Source organism: Pinus tabuliformis, chromosome 4_2, assembly GCF_031772625.1.
Source record: "Pinus tabuliformis cultivar Carrire ecotype Pingquan chromosome 4_2, CPIR1, whole genome shotgun sequence".
Classification (NCBI taxonomy): domain Eukaryota; kingdom Viridiplantae; phylum Streptophyta; class Pinopsida; order Pinales; family Pinaceae; genus Pinus; species Pinus tabuliformis.
This window is the reverse complement of record NC_142304.1, coordinates 635435596-635456415: the sequence shown is the minus strand read 5'-3', so window position 1 is coordinate 635456415 and position 20820 is coordinate 635435596. Positions and strand designations below refer to the sequence as shown.

General features: G+C 40.6%; 2 pseudogenes; both read right to left on the bottom strand.

Moving 5' to 3' along the window:
* Positions 1-4781: 4781 nt before the first annotated feature.
* LOC149170969 (protein TORMOZ EMBRYO DEFECTIVE pseudogene) lies at positions 4782-6359 on the bottom strand (annotated as a pseudogene).
* A 14-nt stretch (positions 6360-6373) lies between these two features.
* LOC149170968 (uncharacterized) lies at positions 6374-17957 on the bottom strand (annotated as a pseudogene).
* Between the last annotated feature and the right edge of the window lie 2863 nt (positions 17958-20820).

Genomic DNA, 20820 nt, shown 5'->3' with positions numbered 1-20820 from the left:
ATTCTCTTTATTGATGGTTCAGATCTCCATTACAGACTCTAACTTCCCTTCGCGCACAGCTGTAGGTGTATGTGCACTCAGCTGCAGACTTCTACCCTAGGCCTCTATGCACTCAACTGTAGAGCTCTTCCTATGCTAAGACTCTTCACTCTTAGCCTTCATAGACCCATTACATCAATCAATTGCCCAAACATTACTAAGAACTGAAGTGACGTAGACTATTCTAAGACTCCCTTTTTATACATTCCCATGGTCTGCAGACCAAGGGTGGATCTCATCAAGCCGACACAATCTACCTAAACTAATGGTGGAAAACCATTTTTGACTGTTTACATCTTCACGCTCCATGACCACAAAATGCGGGGACTTTATGTTCTCTATACAAAACTTGGGCCTTTAGCCCCAAAACATGGGATTTTAACCCCAAAATTGACCCTACGGGACCCGTTCCCAACATGCCCCCAACACAAATCTGGTGACTCGCCCTGAGTCACTCGGCTAGTGCAGAGATCTTGTTGTGAAGACCTCCCAGCTCCACCTGTACTACTATAACCTTAGCGGTACACTTCGTCACCGCTTACTTAGCCTGCTCAACTAGCTACTCTGCCACTGGTCCTAAACTATCTACCTCTATTTTCTGCTGTGTCACCTGCAGACTGGCCAAATTTCCTTGAATGGAGGCCGTGAGCACATAAGCTTCCTCTAACCAAGGTCCCAATCTGGCCTTCAGTACCTCCTCCTTCCGCTGAGTTATGTCCACCTATTCTTTTGGTGCCTTTGCTTCTGACAGCTTTGCCGAACCTCTGCGTGATGGTGATGGTGTGCACCATCACTTTGACCTCATCGTACCTCTATTGTAGCTCTTATGCCTAAGTTTCTAGCATTTACAGGTTGGGATCTTCTTGAAAACTGGTAACTACTTCGAGCGCTTGTTCGAAGAGTGCAATGCAATCCTTCACTGCAGTATTGACAGCTACAACGACATCTTTGACAGTGGTCTTGTGCCACTCTCTGACTTTTGGCAAAGTCGAAGGCTGGTTCCTCAACTCATGTTCTATGATCTTAAGGTTCAGTTCAAACTCAACCTTAGCCAGATTTGTTTGTGCGTCGTGCACACCTGTAGCAAGATTCCTGATTCTTGCATCAACTGGCACATCTTCTGGGATGTTCAGCTCTAGAACAGTCCGGCATGCCTGAACCACCACAGTTGTTGTGCGCTCATTCATCTTTGTGATCTTCTTAAGAATATCAATCATGGACGTATTTTCTATGAACATCTGGGCATTTTTCACCTTCTTCTTGTTGATAGCATTAAATGCACACTGTTCCCAAGCCCAAAGTTCTACAATCACACCATCGTGCAGGGTGTGAAGGGTTTCACTTCGAAGCACGGCCAAGTTTAACCCAACTATCTTGAAAGTGCTGACAGTGGCCCTATTAGTGTTTGTTTCTGCGGTGAATGCTCCATCCGGCCATGCGACAGCCGGGGGATCCATTGAATAGACCATCTCTGCTGCATCTAAGGTTCCAGGCACCAAACTGTTTGACACCGCACTAACCCACCCTACATTGTTCAGCGTCTGAGTAGCCCGGATCTGTAGCTCTTGTAAACCTATTTGAATGGCGACCAAGGCTTGTTTCTGTTGCTGCTTCAACTACTACAGCAGTTCTACGGTCGCATCCTGCACTATATCGCCGATATCATTAAAATTACCCTCTGTCAAGGTGATTGGGTCAAGGGATGATTTGTTCGCCTTGGACTTCTTTCACGGCTCTACTTTCTCCTGCACCCTATTAAATTGTACACCCTCCACACACTAGGCTACTAAAGAGATAACTGGTGCCGACACTTCATCTGCGCGACACTTCCTCATTATTTTCCCTGCCAAAACCTGGGTGGCTACTTTAACCGCGAGGTTGGTTATGCTAGAGACGGAGTAGTCGTGCGACTTCTTGGAAAGCTTGAGCTTGTCCTTCATTCATTCAACCAGGTCATGCTCACCTGTATTTCCACCAAATGCCATGGTCGGATTCAAGCTTGAATGCGAGAGAAATGTGATCCTTTAGATCAACATGTCACTAACTGGTATCCGATCTCCTAACCATTGGCACCAATCGTGAACCAAGCATAACAACTATTTGATCACTATCAAAGTTATTGGCACACGGTTGTAATGCGGCACCCATATCAAGTTCAACAGTCCCACCTTGTACACCCCTTTCATCCACTATCTTGGCTCCAGTCCCGTCACACCAGAGTCTTTATAGAAGACACAGTGCATGAATGTATCGGTCACCAAGTGGGGAAAGCGCACTATATCTGCCAAATCCCAATCCTCTAACTTTAGATGGGGGACAGGCACCAAGCGCAGACCTTCAGATGTGATTTTGTATGGCAGCAATGTTGGAAATAATACTGAGAGGGGGGGTGAATAAGTATTATCACATTAATAAAACTTTTTCATTTCCATATTCAGATTCATATATGCTACTTCCACAACTTCTTATGATTCAGTTAGTTGATCCTTAATGAGTGCATTAGAACATTATCAACCATATTAACAATAAACTGGTGCAGTAAAATAGAACAGATCATCACACATAAGTCACACACATGAACACCATGATATAAGGTGGAAACCCAATGTGGGAGAAAACCACCTGCTGCAAGTCATCTCAATCTTCTTCTTAATAAGAAAATCCTTTTACAATATTAGTACTGGTGTAGTCTTATACCAGTACGGGAGCTACAACCCCCTTTGCTCTTGTACTAGCTTAGATACTAGTACGTAGGCGCCAGCCTACAATCTTCTCTCCTCCAGGTACCACGTTTCATTAATTTTCATACTGGATACACTGAACATCAAAAACCCATCAACTACACTTGCATCATCAATCTCTGATTTATCCAATACTGAATCAATGCTTTCACCAAAGCCAACCCGCATACAGATCTGCAAATATTTCCTTATAACTTTGCAGTATACCCAGATCATAACATGTGTACAATAAAACATGCATCAATAATTCAGACCCAGATTATTAGATTTATAGATCAAGCGTGTGCCACATACCACTATTCCAGCCTTAATATTTTGACCCATCAATAGAACTTATCCTTCTCCTTACGCTCAGGTTCCTTCTTCATTCAGATCCAGATCTGCACCATAACCCAATCACCATATTCCAGATCTAGTACTTTATCAGATATTCAATAGTTCAGAAGATGCTTTGCCAAATGATCTCCTTCCTCTTTTATAGTCTTAGGCCTTTCACAATACCACGGTCCAAAACCATAATAACACAATACCAAGGACCAAAACCATAGGATCAAAAACTGTCGGACTAATACCATGAGCCAACCATGAAAGTGCGTGAAATTTTATCTTCATGAAAGGAACTTTTCTCTGCATGAAAGTGCGTGAACTTTTTCTCTACATGAAATAAAATTTCCTCTGCATAAAAGTGCATGAACTTTTCTCTCCATGAAATAAAATTTTCTCTGCATAAAAGTGCGTGAACTTTTCTCTACATGAAATAAACTTTTCTCTGCATAAAAGTGCGTGAACTTTTCTCTACATGAAATAAACGTTTCTCTGCATAAAAGTGCGTGAACATTTCTCCACATGAAATAAACTCTTCTCTGCATAAAAGTGCGTGAACTTTTCTCTACATGAAGGAAACTTTGTTGCACTATAATTTATCAAATAAATTTATCATTTGTGTGATTTGCCATCAAGGACAACACTTGTCTCATAATGCCAACAATCTCCCCCTTTGGACTTGTCATACTGAGAACTGTCATCTGATATCTCTTCCGTAGATTCATCTAGATATATATAAGTGAGTTGATCTTCTATGAGTTGTTTGCCATCAAGTACAACACATGCATCATAATGCCAACAATCTCCCCCTTTGGACTTGATGGCAACAACGCCAAATCACTCTCCCCCTTTGACATCAAGGGCAAAGGGCGAACCAAGATATTCTCTTTCCTAGATAAACATTCCGCTGTCCATACTCCCCCTGAGTACCTGCTGAAATCTCTGAATGAGCTCACCCTTTGTATATGCCAAGGTGTACCAATCTGTCCATGCTACATGCTGAAAGCTCTGTACTTGCTGAATTGTGTTGTTCATGCTCGCCCTGTCTGTAAGCAAAGTCTGCAAAAAAAAAGGTGTTCTACAAGAACATGACTCTATACATCATACATGACCTTCCTAGCACCAAATACTCATACATCCATCCATCTCCCAACCAAGTGGGGATATACCAAAAAATGACAACCAAGTACATTACATCATTCATCCCAGGCATTGTGGGGAAACCAACATAGGCCGTTACATGACCTTGATATGACTAAAATATTTCATCAAATGACTACAATAGATAGAGACACACTATTACATCATGAGTCTTGATATGACCTTTACATCGAATGATATACATGACATTTATATAGAGACCAAACACCTAAATAAGATCATGATAAACATCAGCAACGACACTGTATGATCTGCTCCATAGCATATGTCAACAACAACTAGACCAACAACTTGTATTAGTGCATGAATCACCAAGGTATGTCCGTATCAACTCATCCTTTTGAATAGAATTCTGTATATACAGAATCATTCACATTCTATCATATGTGAGAAACACCATAGCCATCCAGATCTGCATGAACCAAGAATAATCAATTGGGAATAACTGCATTAATCAACATATGTACGAAACAACCTGTCATATAGGTAAGAACTCATCATCATCATGTCTAATAATCAGCCAACAATCCTCATCCATATACGAGTTGTTCGATCCTGAGAACTAGTACAGATAAGACTATCATTTGGAGCAACAGCCATAGAATTGATGTCCTTATCATGAGCTGCGACTGCAGCCTGTGATGAAAGCTTGATTGACTTACTAATACCACCGAAATCTAGTACGCTAGCAAAACTCCATAATTTGATTGTGCGATCACTGCTCCCACTCACAAAGAAGTTCTTAGCTTTCTTTGAGAAGGCAATAGCTCCTACAACACCCATGTGCCCTGCTGCTACACATATGCAGGATTTGCTCTCTGTATCCCAAATTCTTACTGTGTGATCTTTGGACCCAGAAGCTAACAGAATATGTCCAGAAAAAACAACAGTATCTAGACAAAGAACTATGTCTGTGTGTCCTGGCAACTCGTATACACATGTCATCAATGAAAGGTCATACATGCACACCTGCTCCAGATTTGTTGCAACTGCAAGAAACTTCTCCTCATCCCCAATAAATTTCAAGTCCACTATCTCCTCATTGTAACCTATAAGACGCTTGCTGACCTTTAAATCACATTTTCCTTCATCGCTCTCATCCAAATTGTAAAAGAGAAAACGCTGATCAGCAGTAACACACATCACTCCTTGAGTGAGGGGTAGTAGAATAGTAGATACAAAGCCTCCCTTCAACTCGTCTTTATCAGAGCTAATTATTGCATCCAAGGACATCTGCTCATATAAGCACAGAGCACCTTTTGAACAATGCCACGTTCCCCTACTTTCAAAAAAATTCACTGGAGCCGCACCACTTTTCTTTTGATTTTCCGGCAATGCCCAGCTTTGGTTCATAACAAACACCAGCCTAGAACTAGTTGGCAGAACACAAACAACTTCTAGTGGTTCATATGTCGGTATTGTTGCCCGACAGTGATAATCATGCAGGTCCCATATATTTACAACCTTATCTCTACCAGCACTGAGCAGATTCCAACCATTTTCAGAGATTGCCAAACTCGTCACAGTAGAAAAATGCTTTTCCAGCATAGAAATGCACTTCTTAGCAAGAAGATCCCATACTCGAACCGTTGCATCATCACTTCCGGAAAACAGCAAAAGGCAATGGGGATTCAGATGGAATATCACTGTAGTTACTACTCCTTGATGCCCTCGAAATGAATGTTTGCAGTAGCCTCCATCCACATCCTAGACAAGAATACTTCTATCTGCACCAGCTGTAGCAAGCAATCCTCGAGAAGCATCACAGGCCATGTCTGCCACAGGACCATTATGTGCCTTCCAGGTTCGTTTGCAGGAGGCTGAGGATAAATCCCAGAATTTGATTTGAGTACTGCGGCTTGCTGAGAACAAATACTTGTTATCAGGAGTGAGTGCGAGCGCAACAATAAGCTCTGAATCTCCCTCCAACGTATTTTTGACAGAACCGATGGCTAAGTCTACCACTTTTACTTCATCATTGCGCGTGCACACTAAGAATGAACCGTCCGAAGACAACCTGAATGGACCCCCTGTGTAAAATTGCTGCAGAGCAGGAACACACTTGAAATTCTTCTTCGAGTGATAATTCCCATATTTTGATTGTCTTGTCACCAGATGCTGTCATCATAATCAATAAGCTCATCTAGATCTGTTGACAACGCATCTTGCTCATCATCTGAAAACATTACCTCAAGATCAGAAAACTCAAACTAGGGACTACAATCCAGAATCTCGCAAACAAATACAACTATGTCACGGGTAAGGAACCCTGCATCTGGATCCACATGTCCGAGACTTTCATGAATTGTAGAACTGAATTATTCCAAGTCTTTGTACATATGGATGACTCCTTCCAGACAGTTTTGTCAGAATGTTTTTGATTCACTATTGCCATCCGATATCTGACCCAGAAATTCTTATCAGGATCGGTTCCAACAGATTGATCACTTTCCAAATATATTCATAGAGTATCAAATGACTCATAGACACCTATGCGTAGCTCACAACCACCGGCCTGAAAAAAAAAATTGCTAAAGATTTTCCTTGTCTCCATGATCTCCTTAAAAGCTAAAAAGTTCTCGACCTTCCATGTGAAGGTACCTCGGTTTACAGTTCTTCCAGCTTCACTTTTAGAGACACTGGAATCTACTTCATGATCTGTGCACTCCTGCATTATAGAGGTCTCCTTTAAAATGAGAACCTCTGCAGAAAAGACCACCGTATCTTGCACCAAGTACCCTGAATCTTGGTCAAAGAGACTAGTCGAGGTGATAAATTCACGCCAACCCCAATCTTTAGCAACCTTTAAATAACGGTTTTGAGACTCCTTTGTAACCGATTTTTCTTCAGATCTTTGATTCACAACTGATAAACGGTGACTGAAAAAACAACTCCAATCAGGAGAATTGTTACGAGGATCTGTAACTTCAAGAAACATTGGAAGGTGACAAGGAGGTTGTGATTGCCCTCTAGGGTATACAATAAGACGGCAGTCGTGGTTGCCAACCTGAAATTGCCTACTCTTGACACATAGGCCCGTTATTTTCTTTTTCTTAAGGATGTCTTTTAACCTTGTGAAATTCTCAATTCTCCATGTAAATTTCCCTTGATGACCATCTGATTTTCTTGTTAGGATATTCCGACACATAGGATATAGTTAAGTTCAACTTGGTCTAGTATAGAGTTAGGTAAAGTGTGTTTCTTTACCGTTCTACATTTTGTAACTTACAATCCGACGGTCACGATATGTAGTGATCCGACGGTTCACTCTCTCCTCGGTATTACCGACACTTGATCCGTGGCTTGACACCCGATTGGTCCATGAGTTCTATTTAAAGCGCATGGAGGGTCATTGTTCGGGTAATCCGTGCATGAGAGAAGCTTATGTAAATTTTCATTCTTTGATTAATAAATTTCCTGTAGTAGCCATGTTGGCGCAGGCCGTGGACTGTTTCCCTCTTTGAGGGTTTTAACCACGTCAAAAATACTGGTGTATTGATCTGTGATCTGGTTGTGAGCGGTGTCCTTTTGGTGTTCTTTCTGAGGAACTTACCCTGTAAATTCCTACATGGTATCAGAGCTATTTGAGGGCCGCGTCCGTTGGTGATCCAAATCTGAAGCCGGTAGAACTGCATCCGGCTGCCGTTTCCTAGATCTGCTGTTTCTGACTGCTTTCGGGCCAAGAGGACTGCTCTGTTGTGTTCGGAGCATCTGTTCCAGTGAGGAACCCCTTTCGTTTCACGCGAAAAGGTTTCCGGTAGCCCTAGCTGCGTCATTTTTAAGATCTGGAGGTATACAGTCTTTATTTGCAGTTTACTGTTATTTTCTCTCTGCTTATTTCGGTTTCGGTTTATTTAGCTTTTTTTTAACCGGATCTATACCTTTCATTTCTGCGTATGCTCTTTGCCCTGCGACTCTGTGCGATCTGGGCAAATCAGAAACAGAAAGGAAGGATTTTTCTCATGCGTATGCTCTTTTCCCTGCACCTTAGTGTGATCTCGGAAAATCAGAAACATTGAGAAAAATATTTAGTTTTTCGGCTAAAGCTAACTTTGAGCCGCAAGGTTCATTTTTGAAAATATCTAGTTTTTTTGGCTAAAGCTAACTTCGAGCCATAAGGTTCGTTTTCTTTGCATGTTCGTGTTGGGTTTTGTGTTTTGTGTTTTGTAGGGAAAAAGAGCTTTCTCAAGGCAAGCACGCAAACCAAGGCCCCCCCCCCCTCTCTCTCTCTCTCTCAAATTTTTTGTATAGATCAATTGGTTCAAAGCTATTTTAAGAGAGTAGAGGTCTTGGGTTCAAGTCTCCATTTTGTGGGGGCGGATTATTTCATTCCCGCACATTCGCGCACTTTGCCGGCAACTTCAACAATTTTTTTTTCAAAAAGCCATAACTTCTTCATCCGGAAGCCTTTTTCAGAGCCGTTTTTTTTTAAAACAGCCTAATTTTTCGAGATCTATCCATTGGAACACTTACTTTCAGCATCTTTAGCTTCAGTTTAAAAAAAAAAATGGAAAGTCCATGCCAAGTCATTCTTGACAGCACTAACTACTTCCAATGGATATCCTACATGGAAGATTTACTTAGAAGTAAAGGTCTCTACAGAATAGCCACAAGCCAAGAGAAGAAACCAAAAGATGAAGACAAGGCTGCAAAATGGGAAAATAGACAAGATCAAGCACGTGGTTTGATAGGGATGTCTATTTCTCCTGATCTTAGATTCCATATTGCAGAACTTGAAACTCCTCATGAAGCATTGGAACAAATCACTAAAGTTTTTGGGATTAAAAATGAAATTAGAGCCCATCAACTTGAAAATGAGTTGCTTACATTGGATCCTGATAATTTTTCTTGCATTGAAGATTTCTTGTCCAAATTCAAGACCCTTAGATATCTCTTGGAAGGTGTTAAGGTTAAGAAAGAAGATAGTAACCTTATTTATTCCATCCTTACTAAGTTGGTACCAGCCTACTCTGTATTTGTTTCCACCTTCCATTCTACAAGGGAAGCTTTCATTTGTCAAGGAAAAGACTACAAGGCCCCTTCCTTTGACTCTTTTTGTGATTCTTTAATAAGAGAACAAGAAAAACTCTTACACCTTGGTCTTCTTAATCTTGGAAACTCTTCCAAGAAAGCGTTAGCCGCCCAGTAGCAACCAAATTCAAAGAATCCTAAGAAATCATATCCTAAAAAGAATGGTCCTAAACCAAACAAGGGTCCTAAGCAAACTCAGCCTCAAAATGAAAGATCATTTCAGCAAAATGATAAGACCAATAAAAACAAATGGAAGAAGACTGATAGACATTGTAACTTTTGTAATCGAGATGGCCACTTAGAATCTAAATGCTTTAAGAAGATGGAAGCCTTGGAAGCCGCAATGAAGAAACATAACATCCATGTGGAGCATTCTTCAACTTCAACTTCAACTTCATCTTCAGGAATGGCACTTTCTGCATGTCGCTGTCAATCATCTCGGTCTGGTTATGCATTAAATGTATCTTCTTCTTCTCATTCTCATGAGTGGCTCATTGATTCTGGAGCCTCTTATCACATGGCCAAAAACCAAGCCATGTTTTCTTCTTTAAATGATTGTAACACCAAAAATATATATGTTGGTGATCATAGATCTCTTAATGTTGTAGGGACTGGAACTGTTCATCTAGACAATGGTCAGTTTAATGATGTATTATGTGTTCCAACCTTATCCTGCAACCTTCTATCTGTATATCAGATAACTCATTCAGGTGAAGGTAAAATTGTTGAATTTTCACCTCATGATGTTGTAATCAAGGATCTGAGAGATCCTAAACAGATTCTAGCTACTGGTATTGCTAATGATTCCATAAGGTTGTATAAGTTTCACAACTTTGGGTCATCAAATCTTCCCTCAGTATTTGTTGCTCATAATGATGAAGTGAGCAAACTTTGGCATGAGCGATTTGGTCACTTAAACTATCGCTCCCTTCAGCATCTATGTAAAGAAAATATGGTGACAGGTCTTCCTATGGTATCTTGCAGAGATGGTGTTTGTTCCGGATGTGTACTCGGAAAACATCATCGGGACAATTTTGAAAAACGTGCCTCTTGGCACGCCTCAGCCCCTTTACAGCTTGTGCACAGTGATTTATGTGGTCCACTTCCTGTTGCTTCATTCTCTGGCTGCAAGTATTTCTTAACTTTCATTGATGATTTCTCCAGACGCACTTGGGTATACTTCTTAAAACTCAAGAGCGAAGTATTTAACACATTTTTGGCCTTCAAAGCCTTTGTTGAAAAACAATATGGACATCAAATTCTTAAGCTAAGAACTGATAATGGTGGAGAATATGTTAAAAACACATTCATCAACTTTTGCACCGAAAATGGAATTCAAATGCAACATACTGTTCCATACACTCCACAACAAAATGGTGTAGCTGAAAGGAAAAATCGCACCTTAAAGGAAATGGCTAATTGTATGCTGCAATCTAAAGGACTCAGTCTTAGTTTTTGGGCCGAAGCAATTAATTGTGCAAATTATATAATCAATTGCACTCCTACTAAGGTTCTAAAGAATATCACTCCAGAAGAAGCTTGGAGTTCCATTAAACCAGATGTAAGTCACTTTCGTGTTTTTGGAAGTGAAGCATGGGCCCATATTCCAGATGAAAAGCATAAAGCTTTAGAACCTAAGAGTGAGAAATGTACTTTTGTTGGATATTCTGAAGATGTAAAAGGTTATAGACTTATTCCATTTAAGTCCAAAAATGTTATCATTAGAAGAGATGTAAAATTTGATGAAAATAAATCGGCCTGCGAGCCTAGTCCGGCGGATGTGCCACCTCTTCCTATCTCTTCTACTTTTGAAAACATTTCTTCTTCAGATGATGAAAGTGAGGATGAAAATCCTCCCCCACCTTCTCAGGATCCTCAACTTCCAAGATGGGTCCGTGCTACTCGGTATGCAGCAGGTGATCTTTCCGGTGATCCTACAGATCAGCGACGTACACGTTCTCAGTTTGAAAGAGCCTCTTCTTTACTGGCTCAAGCTCCAGTAAATCATGATCCTGACACTTTTGCAGAAGCTTCAGGCCATCCACATTGGGAAGCAGCTATGAATGAAGAATATCATTCATTGTTGGCAAATGATACATGGGATCTTGTTCCTCTACCAAAGGGACGCAAACTTGTTAGATGTAAATGGGTTTACAGAACCAAGTATGGACCAGATGGGAAAATTGATAAACATAAAGCTCGTCTTGTTGCTAAGGGCTTTTCACAGGTTGAAGGCATTGACTACACTGAAACCTTCTCCCCTGTTGCCAAAATGAACTCTATCCGCCTTGTTCTTTCCCTTGCTGCCTCTTTAAAATGGGAAGTCCATCAGATGGATGTTAAATCTGCCTTCTTGCATGGGGACTTGCATGAAGAAATCTATATGGAACAACCCATTGGCTTCATCCAAACAGACTCCAGCCTTGTATGTCGACTTAAGAAATCTCTTTATGGTCTCAAGCAAGCTCCTCGGGCTTGGTATGCCAAAATGGATAGCTTTCTTTTAGAATCTTGCTTTTCTAGGTGTTATTCTGACAATACTGTCTACACCAAGAAAGTGGGCAACTCTCTTATCATCCTTGTTCTTTATGTTGATGATCTTATTCTTACTGGTAGTAATCCCAACCTTATAAACCATGTGAAGTCCAGCCTTAAAAAGAAATTTGAAATGACAGACTTAGGACACTTACACTATTTTCTCAGTCTTCAAGTCTTGCAATCCAAGGAGGGTATTTCCCTTTCCCAGTCCAAGTATGCTTGTGATATTCTTCGTCATTTTCACATGGAAGACTGTAAGCCAGCCCCTTCTCCCTTTCAGTCTGGAGTCAAACTTTCAGTCTCTTGTACTTCTCCTGAAGTTGATGCTACCTTATACCGTCAACTTGTAGGAAAACTCTTGTATTTAACCCATACTCGTCCTGACCTTTCCTTTGCTGTTGGCCTTGTTGCTCGTTTTATGCAAAACCCCCGTGAAAGTCATTGGAAAGCAGCTAAAAGAATACTTCGTTATGTTCGAGGTACAGTACAGTTTGGGATTCATTACAGTGCCAAAGCAGCTCCTCTATTAGTTGGTTTCACTGATTCTGATTGGGCTGGTGACCCTGATGATCGGAAGTCTACTGCCGGTTATGTCTTCACTCTTGGTTCAGGACCTATTACATGGGCTTGTAAGAAACAGGCTGCCATTTCTCTTTCGTCAGCAGAAGCAGAGTATCGTGGTGCCGTGGAAGCTAGTAAGGAAGCCTTGTGGCTCCGTCAGATCCTATCAGAGTTTGGCTTTGAGCAGCAGCATCCAACCACACTTTGGTGTGATAATCAAAGTGCCATTCAGCTATGCAAAGATCCAGTCCAGCATCAGCGCAGCAAACACATTGAACTACACATGCACTTCATCAGAAAGCTCATTCATGACCATGTTCTTGAAGTGCAATATTGTTCAACAGATGATCAGGTTGCAGACATCTTCACAAAGGCTCTCACAGAGGCGAAGTTCACTAAACTTCGATATATGCTTGGAGTTCAGGAAGTTGTCACTAAGGGGGGATAGGCTCTAGTGCCTCCTTCCTTCTCCTATTGTGTCATATTTGTAAATCCTTCAATCCTATCCCAAGTTGTTCTTAGGGGGGGATGTTAGGATATTCCGACACATAGGATATAGTTAAGTTCAACTTGGTCTAGTATAGAGTTAGGTATAGAGTTAGGTAAAGTGTGTTTCTTTACCGTTGTACATTTTGTAATTTACAATCTGACGGTCACGATATGTAGTGATCCGACGGTTCACTCTCTCCTCGGTATTACCGACACTTGATCCGTGGCTTGACACCCGATTGGTCCATGAGTTCTATTTAAAGCGCATGGAGGGTCATTGTTCGGGTAATCCGTGCATGAGAGAAGCTTATGTAAATTTTCATTCTTTGATTAATAAATTGCCTGTAGTAGCCACGTTGGCGCAGGCCGTGGACTGTTTCCCTCTTTGAGGGTTTTAACCACGTCAAAAATACTGGTGTATTGATTTGTGATCTGGTTGTGAGCGGTGTCCTTTTGGTGTTCTTTCTGAGGAACTTATCCTGTAAATTCCTACATTTCTGACATTGCTTCTTCCAACAACGGTTCCGAGATTTCTAGTAAAACTACTGGACTCCTTGATGACATGAAATGAAGCACTGAAAACAGCAGTGTCATCCACCAAATAACCCATCTCTGGAGAAACAAAATCAGTCATTAGCATGTAAACGTTCCATCCAAGGCTCGTATTGTCACCACTCTTACTGTCCCCTGCGAATCGGCCATAGGAATCCTGATGCATATGGTTCATCCCAGCTCGCTGATTCAGAACAGACATGCGAAAGAGACACCAACAACTCCGTTCTGTAACTACGGACTTATCGGTATCTTTTCTCTCCAAGCACTGGTACATGCTCAGCCGCAGATTGCATTCCCCAGCTGGAAACACAGGGCTCATGATCTTGTGCGTCTTGATCATCTCCTTGAACAGGGACAAATTATGCACCTTCCACAAGAACTTTCTACTCAGGACCTCTGGCATGGGGCCAGCGATCGGCTGCAATTCATTCTCCCTAGAGAACGACACAGACTCGTGCAGGATAAGAATCTCCGCCAAGACAACGATGCTATCATTCACCAGAAAGCCAGCCTTGGGATCCAGGACTGTCGAGCTGGGCGTAAAGTCACACCAGCCATGAGACTTCTTCTTGGTGGAAAACCGATGCCAGGAATCGCGCTGTAACGACTTTGCCTCGTCTCGCTGATTCACCACAATGAATCTGTAGCTGGCAAAACAATCCCATTTTGATGAAGCCGATCCCCGGGGATCCATAACCTGCAAATAGATGGAAAGGTAACCTGGAAGCGCCTGTGAGTCACCCTGGGTGTGCCATCTTGTTTACTGTCAGATCTGATCAGAAGTATCAAGACATCAACAATATCAAGTTAGAACCAAAATACTTCTAACCATCATATCCACACATCATTAGCAAAATGCAACCATTATCAATTAGAGCAAAACTGATCCTTTTCTTGAATATGTCCCTACTGCCTTTCTTCAAACAATCATATACGCGACTGTGCAGTAACAAATTCGCGTATATATGCAACTTCCTTTTATCAAGCTTGCGTAGGAGATTGAAGTTTTACACTTCTGGCTCCCTCTGTTATGTCTGTATAATGTGTTGTGCCACCACTTTCTGACTGAACTTCCTTTTTCTTCCATATCTTCAAGTGTGATGATGTTTTCTTCTTTTGGTGTGATGTCCGTGCTTTGTTCCTGCATTCCTTTGCTATATGTCCAAGCTTGTTACATGCATAACATCTTACATGTTTCATATTCCTTTTGTAGCAATCAACAGCTTTGTGACCAAACATATTGCAAGCAAAGCAATATCCATTAAAGTACCTTGACTGAGATGATCTGTTTGTTTGATGATCTTGAACCCTTCTTCTTCTACATCTGGCTACAACATGTCCAAGGTTATGACATACATAACATTCAACATTATTCATAGGAGGAGTAAAAGATTTTCTTTGAAGAATTTCTTTCCTTGGTTGATGATGAGATTGACCTTTCATCTCTCTTATCTCCTTGTTGATCATTTTAGATTTCTCTTTAGAGTTCCTTGCCTCACCTTGTGAACTAGATTCATCTTCAACAGATTCATGAAAGCCAAGACCAGTTTTGATAGCAGGAGATCTTTGACTATTAAGAATATCATCCAAGACTTTAGTACTATCTTGAAAATGTAAGAGCTTATCCTTTTCTTCTAATTTACTTTTCAAGATATTTACCTCAACCTGAAGTTGTTCTTCTTTTTCTAGATATTGCTTCTTCATGTCTTCTTCAGGTTTCCTTTCTTCTTCCAACTGATGCTTTAGCTTGAGAATCTCCTTTTCTTGTTCTTCATTCAGATCCTGTTGCATTTGACGAATTCTGAAGGCACATTCTAGCTGAGATTTTAAGTTGATAACTTCGTTTCCTTGTTTTTCAATATCTTGGACTAGATCTTTATTCTGCTTCTTTGATTCTTCAAGATCTTCCTTTAGAGAGCGGATCGTGGCTTCAAGACTTTCATAGTAACTGGATCTATCTCTGAGTTTCTTGATGGTTGTGTTCTTTTCATTGACTTCATTTCTTAGAGATGTTACTTCAACCTGCAACTTTTGATATTTCTCCTTGAATAACTCTCGTTGAGCCTTTTGTCTAGTAACAACTTCTTTGAGGGCACCACTCTTTATGTTCAGAAGTCTTTCTTGTTTACTAATTTTGTTTGTCAGCCTGTTAAATTCTTCTTCTATTTGATATCCTTCTTCCTCACCCATAAGAGCACATTCAGTTGTTTCGTTATCACTTCCATCTTTTCCAAATGGATAGATAGCTGGAACATCAGAGGATAGCAAATTCATACCTGATAGTTCATCTTCATTCTGAAATGATTCCGAATCTGAATCTGAATCTAAAGAGATTCTTATACCTAATCCCCAATCGATTCTCCCACTGTCATAGTTCTTCTGAGATGTCTTCTTCTTCTTATGATCTTTCTTCTTAAGCTTCTTTCCCATTGTTCCACGGATCTCCTTCAAGCGATCAAGCTTCTACCAAAGGACCTGCTCTGATACCAATTGTTGGAAATAATACTAAGAGGGGGGGTGAATCAGTATTATCACATTAATAAAACTTTTTCATTTCCATATTCAGATTCATATATGCTACTTCCACAACTTCTTAAGATTCAGTTAGTTGATCCTTAATGAGTGCATTAGAACATTATCAACCATATTAACAGTAAACTGGTGCAGTGAAATAGAACAGATCATCACACATAAGTCACACACATGAACACCATGATATAAGGTGGAAACCCAATGTGGGAGAAAACCACCTGCTGCAAGTCATCTCAATCTTATTCTTAATAAGAAAATCCTTTTACAATATTAGTACTGGTGCAGTCTTATACTAGTACGGGAGCTACAACCCCCTTTGCTCTTGTACTAGCTTAGATACTAGTACATGGGTGCCAGCCTACAATCTTCACTCCTCCAGGTACCATGTTTCATTAATTTTCATACTGGATACACTGAACATCAAAAACCCATCAACTACACTTGCATCATCAATCTCTGATTTATCCAATACTGAATCAATGCTTTCACCAAAGCCAACCCGCATACAGATCTGCAAATATTTCCTTATAACTTTGCAGTATACCCAGATCATAACATGTGTACAATAAAACATGCATCAATAATTTAGACCCAGATTATTAGATTTATAGATCAAGTGTGTGCCACATACCACTATTCCAGCCTTAAGATTTTGACCCATCAATAGAACTTATCCTTTTCCTTACGCTCAGGTTCCTTCTTCATTCAGATTCAGATTTGCACCATAACCCAATCACCATATTCCAGATCTAGTACTTTATCAGATATTCAATAATTCAGAAGATGCTTTGCCAAATGATCTCCTTCCTCTTTTATAGTCTTAGGCCTTTCACAATACCACGGTCCAAAACCATAATAACACAATACCACAGACCAAAACCATAGGATCAAAAACTGTCGGACTAATACCATGAGCCAACCATGAAAGTGCATGAAATTTTCTCTTCATGAAAGGAACTTTTCTCTGCATGAAAGTGCGTGAACTTTTTCTCTACATGAAATAAACTTTTCTCTGCATAAAAGTGCGTGAACTTTTCTCTCCATGAAATAAACTTTTCTCTGCATAAAAGTGAGTGAACTTTTCTCTACATGAAATAAACTTTTCTCTGCATAAAAGTGCGTGAACGTTTCTCTACATGAAATAAAATTTTCTCTGCATAAAAGTGCGTGAACATTTCTCCACATGAAATAAACTCTTCTCTGCATAAAAGTGCGTGAACTTTTCTCTACATGAAGGAAACTTTGTTGCACTATAATTAATAATTTGTGTGACTTGCCATGAAGGACAACACTTGTCTCATAATGCCAACGATCTCCCCCTTTGAACTTGTCATACTGAAAACTGTCATCTGATATCTCTTCCGTAGATTCATCTAGATATATATAAGTGAGTTGATCTTCTATGAGTTGTTTTCCATCAAGTACAACACATGCATCATAATGCCAACAAGCAATGGTGTGAAAAGTGTGATTTTGTTCTCATCAATGCCCTTTGGTACCTTAACTTTGCCTCAGCACAGAGGGACATATGCTGGCAGCTTGGAGATAGGATATGACCCCCTCAACGTTAATTTCTTCTGCCCCCATGTCAATGTCTTCCATGCCCATATAGACATCTTCTATGTCCTTGTGAGGTTCCAAGTCTACTACCTTACCCTTCTCCTATGCAGTGGGATTTTCTTTTTGCAGGTGTTTTCTAGGTGATGTGCGCACTGGCTATGCCTCTTTCTGCTTATCCTTCTTTGGTTTTGGACCCTCTCTGGTTGGCATAGGCCTCGGCCTGGGATGACCTCGACGATTTTGGTACCTTTGCAGGTACCTTACACTCCCTACCTCCGGGGAAACTCCTTTAGTTGCCATTGCTTCTACAACACGTATGGTCTCCACAGTTGCCAACATGACGTCAGTTAAGAGCTCTTGAGTTTCCTTCGACAATTTCTCAAACACTGAAATCGCTATTGAAGCTTCGAAATAGTCAAGGTTCATGGGCGCCTGTTAGCTAAACACCTCAATTCTCAAAATGCCAAGTTTCTTTTATTGGTCAGCCATCTATAACTTATAGGCAATTTTGAATTTGAATCTGACCGTTCGTTATTGCCCCCAAACTCTGTTCATAAATGCTAGAGTGGCAACACATTTTCAAAGATCTTGCTCTTAAATTTTGACTTAATTTTCGTCCCGTGCTCGATTTAGCTATTTTCCCACTATCAAATCATGAACACTGACCATAACGGTCACTTTCAGGCTGCCCTGAATGGTCACTCTTTTAGTAGCACATCTTCCCTTGCGCTTCTGCTGACATCGTGACAATCCTCCATTCCAGGCAGTACCCCAATCGCATAGCTCTACAACCTGGGCAGTGTAGTTTATAGTCCCACACCTCCTTTCAGCTACCTAGAGCGCTAAGACTATGCTTCCACTATATAGTCATCTGGACAAATTTGAGATACCATTCACCTTCCCTAGAAATGGCTCTCCATTCAACTTCACCAACTGAACTGCTCCACCATCAGTAATCTCCTTAATGACATAGGGCCCCAGCCAATGCATCCAAAATTTTCCTGGAAATTTATCAAACTTGCTGTCATATAATAACACTAAATCATTTACCTTGAAGGTGCACAGTTTGATGTGCTAATTGTGCCATGCCTTTTGACACTCCTTTTGAACTTGTTGATCAGATCCAGCCAAAAACCTATCTTCTTCTAGTTTTGTCAGCTGTGTGAGCTTTTCTTCCATGACTCTGCGATATGCCATTCCTGTGAATGCCACTATGCACAGACTAGGTACAATGTATTCCATTGGCATCACAGCTTCAACACCACAAACCAGCCTAAAAGTTGTTTGTCTAGTCAGCTTCTTACAAGTTGTTATGTAAGCCCATAACACCGCGGGTACGCACACATCCCAGTCATTTCTTTGTGCATTTCAAACCTTTATTAGCATGCTCTCTAGTATCTTATTAAATGCTTCTATTGTTCCATTAGCCTACAGGTGATATGGAATACTCTTCTAATGGTAAACATGAAATTCCTCCGTCAACGCGTTGATCGTTTGATTAAGAAAATGCATACCATGATCGCTCATCAAGATTTTCGGATAACCAAACCTTGTCAAAACGTACTCAAAGATGAATTTTGCTATTGTTGCACTTGTACAGTCCTTCATAGGCTATGCCTCTACCCATTTGGTTAAATACTCAATCACTGTGATGATGCACCACGCACTAGTCTTCTTTCTTGGAGGTTGAATTGGTCCTACAAAGTCAGTCACCCACTTCTCAAATGGCTGTAATGATATCTACAGATTCAGAGGTAGCTCATCCCTCCTGGTCTAATTTCCTCCTACGACTCCTCCATGAGCCTCAACAAGGATGTTGTTTTGTTCAAATTATGGCACATAACATTGTAGTGTTTCATCTAATCCCATTTTATACAAGTGCCCTGCAATGACAAAAAAGTCTATCACGCACACCACAAATAACTTCCTTTGTTGGCTAGTATATCCTTCTAGAGTTGTTCCCATCATTAGGAAGTGTATAATATCTTCAAACTAACTGCCCATGATGCCCACCACAAAGAGTTGTGTGTTAGGTAGTCCTTCCTCCAAATTAGTAGGCTCCTCTCCTGTTTCAATGCGCGACAGATGATCTGGCCTGACATTAAATCGTCCTGGTTTCACAATAACCTCAAAATCATATTCCTAAAATAGCAACAACCATCTATATATTTAACCCCCCAACACAGGATTGTTCACCAAGTATTTCAATGCAGAATGGTCTGTATACATCTTAAAGTGTCTGCCTAGCAAGTAGTGCCTGAACTTCTGCAATGTATAATGTAGCCACACCTTCGCACTCTATTATTGAATAATTATTCTCAGCTTTAGATAGCTTCCTACTTGTGAACAGTATGGGATGATCCAATTCTCCCTCATTGGCCTCTGTCAGTACTGCTCCTAGCGCAATACATGATTTTTCCAAATGCACATGAAATTCCTTCTTCTAATCTAGGAAGACTAGGATCAGCACGATGACCATTTTCTATTTTAGCACATCCAAGATCCTCTAACATTCCTCATTCCAGTAGAATGTAGCATCCTTTTTAATAGTTTCTCCATTGGCATGGTAATCTGGGCATACATTTTGATGAACTTTCTATAGTACCCTATATGACTCAATGATGTGCATAGCTGTTTCACACTTCTCGGTGCCTCCAAATTGATTATAACAATGATATTTGCAGGATCTACCATCAAGACTTTTCTGCATACCACATGACCCATCAAGATCCAAAAAGGGACATCAAACAAACATTTCTTCAGATTGAGTGCAATCTAGTGCCTCCAGCATGTATCCAAGATCAAGCATAGACTTGTTACATGGAACTTTACCAGGCCAAATATTGTCCAATTGTCAAAGAATACCTCCAAAAATTTGTGAATGAAATCTTTAAACACTGTAATGACTACGCGCGAGAATATTTCTGGCATGTTCTTCAGCCCAAAGGGCATCACCGTATACTGGAAGCTTCCCCATTCAGTTGCATAGGTTGTCTTACTTCTATCATCCGACACAATCTTGATCTAATGCTACCCTGAGAATCCATCAGTAAAAAAATATGCTTCCTGGCTGCCAACATTATCCAACACGTCATCGATGAGTGGAGTTGGGAAAGGATCATGCACACAAGATTCATTCAACTTCTTCAGATCTACATATATTCGTATCTCATCCTTCTGTTTCTTGTCCTAAACTACCATGGGGCTCACCAAATCAGATTCTTCTACTTGTTCAGTGATGCTTGCTACAAGCATTTTATCCAACTCCAAGCAAACCCTTTCTTTATAC